Source organism: Saccopteryx leptura, chromosome 3, assembly GCF_036850995.1.
Source record: "Saccopteryx leptura isolate mSacLep1 chromosome 3, mSacLep1_pri_phased_curated, whole genome shotgun sequence".
Classification (NCBI taxonomy): domain Eukaryota; kingdom Metazoa; phylum Chordata; class Mammalia; order Chiroptera; family Emballonuridae; genus Saccopteryx; species Saccopteryx leptura.
The window spans coordinates 314,627,398-314,636,875 of record NC_089505.1 but is presented as its reverse complement, the minus strand read 5'-3'; the positions used below and the strand labels follow the sequence as shown (position 1 = coordinate 314,636,875).

The 9,478-nt window shown below is 38.6% G+C and overlaps 1 protein-coding gene across 1 annotated transcript in view; it reads right to left on the bottom strand.

Annotated features, from left to right (window-relative positions):
- Positions 1 to 629: 629 nt before the first annotated feature.
- CA8 (carbonic anhydrase 8) overlaps positions 630 to 9,478 on the bottom strand; it is a 113,897-nt gene continuing 105,048 nt past the window's right edge. The window contains exon 9 of the mRNA XM_066379000.1: positions 630 to 3,111. The gene's annotated coding sequence lies outside the window, so the exon portion shown is untranslated. The remainder of the gene's footprint in view (positions 3,112 to 9,478) is intronic.

Sequence of the window (9,478 nt, the reverse complement as noted above, 5' to 3'; positions counted from 1 at the left end):
CTCAGAGAAAAATGTATAACTGTAAATGGCTATATTAAAAAAAGATCTCAAATCAATAACCCAACCTTTCATCTTAAAATATTCCAAAAAAAAGGACAAACTAACCCAAAGCAAGTAGAAAAAGGTAAATAATAAAGATTAGAGCAGAACTTAACGAATTTGAAGCTAGAAACAAAGAGGAGAAAACCAAAAAAAATCAGATATTGGTTCTCTGACAAGAGCAACAATATTGGCTAGCCTTCAGCTAAACATACCAACAACAATAAAAAAAGAGAGAGAGAGAAAGAAAAGAAAAGAAAAAGAAAAAAAAGAGAAGGCTCAAATTATCTTAACTGACAAAACTGAGAAAAATATGACTTTACACATGATCAGGTACATTAATTACCACAACTCAGAAGTGATTTTAGATGTGTAAGCTATGTGGAAAACACCTTCATTTGTCACCTTTTTCTTTTGTTAGGTAAACAAAATTTACCCCAAGTTAAATTTCAAGATCTTTGAAATGTGTCCTTCATCCCTAGTTAACTCCTCCACCCTTAACACTCGTTCCTGCTTTAAGAGACTCCTTCCCCCTTTCAGGTCTGTTGTCACATCTACTAGTTTTCTTCCCAGGCCACCATCAAAACGGCAGAGATGGGATATCATTTCTTTGCACTTTTGCTGATTGACAGATTGCCTTTTCAAATTCTTTCCTACAAAAGCATCGTTATAAACAGCTTCACGGTCTGGCTCTGAGGCACCTAACTGCGGAAAGAGGGCGTTTTCTGTGTTAAAGAATATTCAGCTTCTACACAGTCTCAACAACAGATACCACACAATGAGCCAAGTGGATCATTTTAGTCCTTTGACTCAGAAAATACACAGCAAATAAAGTTGGTTCCTCAATTACATATGTATAAATATTATATGTATATATAATATACACACGCATACATTTATATATATACTGAAGAGGAAAAAGGAAAATGTGGGACACTGCCTATCACGCTGAAAGTCATTTGAATTTGTTTTTGTTGTTATGTTTGTTTATTTTGCATTCTTAAGGGACAGATAATTGGAGACCACAAGAAGCATCAGAAGTTAGGTCCAGGAACAGCCTCTGGCAGCTCCACGCCAACCACAGCCCAGAACAGAGAGGCCGGTGCCTGGGAACTGTTTCACTCCAGGGCCTGGACCAGGGTCAACCAAAGGCCCACCAGCACTGCCATCTGGCCTCTCCTTCATGAAAGGCTTCAGTTTGTCTTTGCTGTTGACTACAAGTAAAGCTATACCTGCAGTCAGTATTTGGCAAGTACAGGGCGTCCTCGGGTTACAATACAGTTCCATTCCTACGGCAGTGATGTCATTTGAATTCTGGTGTAAGTCAAAGCACACCCTAGCCTATCACAAATGAAACACTTGCACTTTGAACAGTTCAAAATGGTGTAGGTAAGCATACTATAGGATGCCAACTCATATGCTGCGTTACTGCATATTCTCCTGCTGCACACAACCAGACTAGTTCGCCCACGTAGTCCGTAAGTATGACGCTAACAGTGTAAGCCAAAACACTCACGTATCAATTTTTTTAAGTTTTTATGTGAGTGAGCATCATAAACTCGAAACATCATATGTCGAGACTGTCGTAAACCAAGGACCCGCTGTTCGTGGTTTGTCAGTTTTTTCTGTAAGATAAATGTTTAAATATGCCAGTTTGTGTAACTATGCTTTGTCACTTCTTCATCTCTGTACACGTGAGAGAAACCATGGAAAAGAAGAGCCCAAGCTTGCTCTGCCTCCCGAGGCTCCGCCTGACGCCACCCTGGTGTGGTCCAGGGCTCCCACAGACCAGAGCCCTTCACAAGACTCCGCTTTCCCTCACTGCTAGAGCTCTGCTCCTTCCCTCCCCGCCCAAGGCTCCTCTGTGAACTTTCTACACTTCTGATCTCAGGGATGCTTGCGATGATTTTTACTTGAATTTAAAGCTCTCATTATTACAATCTCTACCTAATACATTTAAGTCTCTCAATATATGCTTATTCTACCTGTATTATTCCTATTTCTAACTTAGATATTTTGCATCACAGAATCCCTCCAAATTGGGACTATGTTATTGAAGTACTAGTTTTACAACAATAATCATAACAACAAACATTTATTTAAGCACTAAACACTTGCATTTTCCCAGGCACTCTACTATTTTACATAAATTATCTCATTCTGTCACACTTAACTATATATAAGTGTATGCTTTAATTTGTTGGTAGCACTTAAATTTAAAATAGAGATATTGTTGGTTACCTTTGAAAGAAACATCTCAATATACTGAAGACATGAAATCCACAGAATAAAATATTTTGAAGTCCTACAGAATGTGCAACACTAAATTATTATATAGATACTATTAAATTTATGTTTCTATCATGGGGAAAAATAGCTATTCAGGGTACCAACTTTTTTTTGTCCTAGAAACCAAAGCTTCTGATATGTCAAATAAATATGATTAGATTCATATCTTCAAATAAATCCTTTTACTGAGAAAGTTCTATATAAAGTGAGTATTATGTTTTGCATCAACTCCCAAACTGTTTTCCATAATAACCAGCCTGACATCCATTGTGGTCTGAAGGCTGGAACATAACATGAAATACGGTTCTTACTAATCTTTTACACCCCATTTTGAAGCTGTATGCTTTTCTTGATCAAAACTCTTATTTTATTATCAAGAATTACATTATTCTCCGAAGGAGTAAATTTTCTGTTGGAGACAGAAAATGAAGGATTACTAATGCCAAAAATGTGTTTTTCCTGTCTCAACATTAATACATGATATATATTCATATTAATAACAACTCTGAAAGCTAGTTTCATTTCTTCTACATATAAGCAATAAACACTATGTGTAAAAATAGGAATACTACCAGGGAAGATGTGGATATAGACTCTGGGGTTTCTTTTGAATGTACAGCCATTGCTAATATTTCATTAGAGTATGTGTACAGGCAGCTGAGGATGTCCATCGAGGCTGGATTAGATGAAGACAAACAATGCAGGCTTTCAGGTAAAACCGAAGCTGTGGCTCAAAAGTTTCCGTTTCTCATCCAAGGGCACTATGGGACCACTGTCTTCCTCCTTCATGCAAAAAGAATGAGTCAATTATGTTACTGACATTCCTCCCCAGCAGACTGAAAAGTCTTTTTACAGTCCAACTAGAGACAGTAAAAGCTAAAAACTTCATAAGAAAATTTAGAAACTTCAAAATATCTCAGGTTTGCCACCTCTGTAAAATTTTCTGCAGTTTACCGTGATTTTATTGGTATGGCAGAATCTATTAATGCAAAATTTCATAGAAGCAAATACTTTACACCAAAATCGAGCAACAAAAAATGTACACATCACATTTAATAATAAAGCTTTCGGCTACTGTCATTAATTTTGTGTAACAAACACAGATAGTAACCACTTGAGCACAAAGACCACTTCTTCCTGGTCCCAGATAACTTTACAATTCTATTAAATAAATGCAAATATAACAAATGGAGAATAATACATAAAATAATAGTACTTTGCAAGGTCGTGAATTTCCCATTTAGGAAAATGACATCAGCTTTTAGTTTAATAGTAACCCCTCCTGTTGCCTGAGATGGGAGAGGTGAAACTGACACTCCTGTACAGTAGCTAAAGGACAACGGGCCCAATTTTTTGAACAATAGAATATCTATTAAAATTCATAATGCATATACTTTTGACCTGGAATTACACTTCTAGGAGCTCATCATACATATATAAACATCCAATCATGCAAAAACTTAATGTGTACCAATTATACAAAAACTTTATGTGTAAGGACATTCACTGCTGAAAAAAAACAAAAACTGGAGATAAATCAAATCCATATTTCTCCATGTATAAGATGCTCCCATGTATAAGACATACCTTAATTTTGGGGCCCAAAATTTGAAAAGAAAAAGTATTACATAAAGTTACTGAACTCAGCCCAGGCCGGTTGGCTCAGTGGTAGAGCGTCGGCCTGGCGTGCAGGGGTCCTGGGTTCAATTCCCAGCCAGGGCACACAGGAGAGGCAACCATCTGCTTCTCCACCCCTCTCCCTCTCCTTCCTCTCTGTCTCTCTCTTCCCCTCCCGCAGCCGAGGCTCCATTGGAGCAAAGATGGCCCGGGCGCTGGGGATGGCTCCTTGGCCTCTGCCCCAGGCGCTAGAGTGGCTCTGGTTGCGACAGAGCGACGCCCCGGAGGGGCAGAGCATCGCTCCCTGGTGAGCAGAGCGTTGCCCCCTGGTGGGCGTGCCGGGTGGATCCTGGTCGGGCGCATGCGGGAGTCTGACTGTCTCTCCCCGTTTCCAGCTTCAGAAAAATGCAAAAAAAAAAAGTTACTGAACTCAGGTTTTATTCATCATAAAATTCATACAACTCTTCATCACTGTCAAAACTCCCATCCATTAGCTTGTCCTCATCTGTGTCTGATGATGAATCAGTCTTTAACAATGAGTGCAAATACAAGCACAAAAAAAATGGGAAATGCAAGTAAAAAATCTACAACCACTGTATAAGATGCACCCAGTTTTTAGACCCCAAATTTTTCAAAAAAGGTGCAACTTATACATGGGGAAATATGCTAACTTCCTTCCTTAAGGAATTATACAATAGACTGTACTTTAAAATTGTCCATGTATGGTGTATGTGTATGTGCCTATACATATATACAAACACATGTCCACACATGAATGCATATGTACATATTTATTATATATCATTTCTGAAACAATTTATTAAAAAATATTTATAATGCTGGAGTATTTATTTCCAAACTACATTTCAAATAAAATAATCATGACCAAAACCTAAAGAGTATATCTCAAAGATATGATTGCCAAGGTAAAACAGGACATTGTTGTTGTATATACCTGATAATTATAACCCATGCAATGAGCAAACAGCCACTCTGAGTTGCTATTTAGGCATTTCATGGTATGACAACCCTGCTCACACCCTGAATCTGGGCATTTAAGATAAAGACCGAAGCTTAGAATTGCCACCATCAGTTCCCGCCTTGCCTTCCCAGAGCACCTTTTAAAATGATCACGCAGAGTTGAGCCTGTGAAAAAATTAGTGACCACCACACCAACCTCCTTATAAGTTGCTTGCTAACCTGCTATCTCCTGCTCGCTCAGGACCTGGGACAGAGGACTGCCTTTTCCAAAGATCACTCCATTTCCATTCTGAGATCTAATTGATATAAACCTTGTGACTTTGTTTTGTGTATGTGTGTGTGTGTGTGTGTGTGTGTGTGTGTGTGTGTATTTAAACTATGTGTTCAATCAAAATGGTCCCTGGGTTTTCACTTCCCCAAGTAGGAGCTCAGATCTGAGCATGAGTAGGGGTTGTGTCTCCTCCTCCAGCAAGTCATAATCTGCATAGGCATCTAAACACTTCCAACAAATTATAAATCAAAAGTGACTGACATGAAATTGACTGACAATCAAAACTGTAAAGCCACAGCACTGCAGAGCTAAAAGGTGCCTAGAGGTCATGATGTATAAATTTTCCACAAAAGAATTATAATCTGAAGTCCAGTTTTCTCAAATGTGTTCCACATAACTCTAGAAGTAAACTGGAAAAATGAATCCATGTTCAGAAAAATTGCAGAAATGCTGGTTAAATATAGTAAAATATAGTTATTCCATATAAAACCATCTCAGAGTCTCTAATATGCTAACATGAACTGTAAATCCCCAAAAGAATACTACATACAGCATTATCCAAATTTATGTGGAAAGTCACACCCTGATTTAACAAACATCTTGATGTCTAAATGCCCTGCAGAACACACTAAGAAAGGCTAGTCTAGAAACAAATACTCCACATTTATAAAAAGTAATAAAATTTGGCACTCTCCCTCCCAGGAGCATGCCCATTAGTTCCCTCCCCCCTCTTCCTCCCTCTTAGGTATGCATTTTCTAAACTCTAAGGGTCCCCATGAGACTTGGACCAGAGAAGCAGTGGGCAGTGGCAGCTTGTCCCTGGCTAACCCCCTGAACCAGTCTTTAAGGATTCCTTCTCTCCAACTTTCCAATGAGCCAAAGCAGCCTGCCAAGGCTCTCCTGTTGCTTTTTCAATCCTAAACCTTTTCTTGTTTCACTGTCCTCAGCTTTTTTTTTTTTTTTCACAGAGACACAGAGAGAGAGTCAGAGAGAGGGATAGACAGAGAGATGAGAAGCATTAATCATCAGTTTTTCATTGGGACACCTTAGTTGTTCATTGATTGCTTTCTCATATGTGCCTTGACTGTGGGGCTACAGCAGACTGAGTAACCCCTTGCTCAAGGCAGCAACCTTGGGTCCAAGCTGGTGAGCTTTGCTCAAATCAGATGAGCCCGCGTTCAAGCTGGCAACCTTGGAGTCTCGAACCTGGGTTCTCTGCATCCCAATCCAATGCTCTATCCACTGCGCCACTGCCTGGTCAGGCTCACTGTCCCCAGTTTTAATAAAGGTATTCTCAAAATTAAAAACAAATAAATAAATGTAATGAAATTTCATTTTAAGACCATATCTAAACATTCTAAAAATTAAGTTATTATGGTCCAAAATATCAACTAAACAAAATATAAGTAAATAATTATGCACTCACTCTAATAATAAAGGTCATGTCCTAACCCAAAGCATTTTAACATTGACCATACATCCACATGGCAGTCGACCCATGTGTTGGCTGATGTCTCATTCATTTTTACATTATTTCAAAATATAATTATTTCAAAATAAAATCATTTAGATTCATTTTTGAATTATTTTCCTTCTATTAAATTTATTGGGGCAACACTAACAAAATGATGCAGGTTTCAGGTGAATGATTCTACTACATATCACCTGTACACTGTGCTGTGTGTTCACCACCACCCCAAGTCAAGTCTGTGTCCATCACCATTTATCCCCCCATCCCCTTGTCCTCCTCCACCCCCCCACCACCCCCAACTTCCGTAAATGCTGAAAAATTCTAATGTACCTGAGTGTGAACTCTGCTGGTGAATTTAGGCACTCACTCCGCTAAAATCTTGCTCTCAGAAGAAACTAAATATAATACCCTATGTTTATTGAGCTTTTCCTACTTTACAGTTTTCAAACAAAGAAAATGTCACTTCCCGGTGCAAGGAAGTATGAAAATTATCTTGATATTAGTTCCACTCAAAGAAAGACGCTTGATCTTGTTCCCTGCAGATACCAGATTACTTGTTAAAAGTTTCAGCTGATCACAATTTGGGGTATGGTTTAGAATCAGGGGGACCCAAGTCTAATCTCAACTCTGCCAGCCATCAACTTGCTATAAAATTCTAGGCAAGCTACCTGTCCCTTCTGAGCCTCATGTAACAATATCTACCTCATAGGGATTGTGTGAGAATGTAATATGACAACAGATAAGATATAATCTGACAACAGTGCCTCCAAGGCATATGACTGAACTACTAGTGACAATTTCAGTTAATTTTATAGATACCTCACTAGCTGAAAATTGAACTACAGTACTGGATGTTCTATTATTTTCTGTAGCCGGTGTTTGAAATTTACTTTTTAGCATTTCAGAGAGAGCTTTCATGGGATGGAACCATACTTGGTCTCATTCACAGTGTTTCCAAGGTCCAGCACAATATTTGGCTCAAGGCAAACACTCCAAGAAAATGCACAGTAGCCTGACCTGTAGTGGCACAGCGGATAAAGCATAGACCTGGAATACTGAGGGTGTCTTTCCAAAACCCTGGCCTTTCCTGGTCAAGTTACACACAGGAAGTAACTACTGCAATTTAATGCTTCTGCTTCTCCCCCTCCTTTTCTCCTCAATCTAATAATAAATAAATAAGTAAAAAGAGAATGCATAGTGTTTGTGTTTGTGTGTGTAGGTACAAACATTTTTAAAAGTGTAACAAAATGACCATGACAATTGCTCCTATTTGTATTTATTTGCCTCAAGATGATATATGCACACAGTTTAAAGGGTTAAATGATTCTATAAGGTTTGTTAGGAAAACTATCGCTCATCCCATTCGCCACCAATTTCCTCTTCCATTAGTACCATAAAGCTAAGTAGCGTGATTGTATTTATTGCTCCTTTTCAAATTTCTGGTTTAGTATTATCTGTTGACTTTTCCCATGGAGAATGAAGATGTGGCCCTCTTTCCTCCTGTTAGCCCCAACCCCACACACATTAACACCCCCATACACATAAACCTTCCCCTTCACCCATTTTCCCAGTATGGCTATATAGTAACTATGGCTGGATGAACATTCAGCTTTTAGTATTGCAATGATTTAAATATTTTCAGAGCTAAGCTATGTGTATTAATACATCAGTAACTCTCCTTTCCTGCACAGTTTTTTGTTTTCTCTGGAATTAATAATTATCTAGGCTTGAGTACCATAGCTTCCTAGGTAGTCAACACAAAACTACCTACCAATTGCCTGATTCTACTCTCAGAAAGTTAAAGACATAATGCAGTCTATAAAATCTCACCTTCCTAAGAAAACTCTTCCAGAACCTTCTCATCTGCTCACATCTGGACTGACACCCTTTCTGCCCACAACCTCACCTCATCTCTACTCCGGCAACCTCCTTTGCCTTTCTTTTGTTTGATCTCCTGTTTCCTGAATCTCAGATCTGTTTTCTTGGCTTACTCCATTTCAGTGAAGCACATCTTCCAGCAGTTCCCTGTGCAGTAAATTTTCAGTGACTTTGATACCTGAAAATGACTCTGAGAAGTCATCTCAAATTGAAAGTTTGAACGGGTAAGGAATTTTTTGAGGGGGTAAGAAATTTTAAGTGGGTTTTACTATTCCCTCAGAATTCTGAGTCATCCTTCACTGACTTTTAGCTTCCAGCATGCTGTTGAGATGTCTGATATTCACATCCAAGGTTCTTTGATTTTTTGACCTGCTTTTCTTTTTCCCCCAGTGCCCAGAAATTTCACAGTGATAGCGCCTTGGTGTGAGTACATTCTGATGTACTGTGCTGGAAATTCAGTGCGTCCTTTACAATTTGTAAAATTATGCCCCATGCGTTCTAAGAAAATGTTTGGAACAATTTTGTTGCTAATTCCTCGTCTCCATTTTCTCTGTTCTCTCTCTACTTTTACTATTATTTGTATAACGGAGCTCCTAAATTGGTTCTCCAACTTTATTTTATTCTCTTCTGCTTTTGCTCTACTTTCTAAGAAATTTAATTCTGCTTTCCAATTCTGCTATGAAAATATTCATTTCTGCTTTCATGTTTTCAGTTTCTTAATAGCACCTCAGTCCCATGCCATGGTTGCAACTTCTTCCCTTCCCTTCCCTCCCTGAGGCTCTGGATGATTACCTTTCTGAAGTTTTCTCTTCCTAAGTATTTATTCTTACACTTTGTCTTCTTCTTTTGTTTTGGACTCTTACATGTTACAGGCTTTCTTCAAATATCTTTAAATGCTCAAAGCTAAGGAAGGGAACAACCACTCCAAGAAG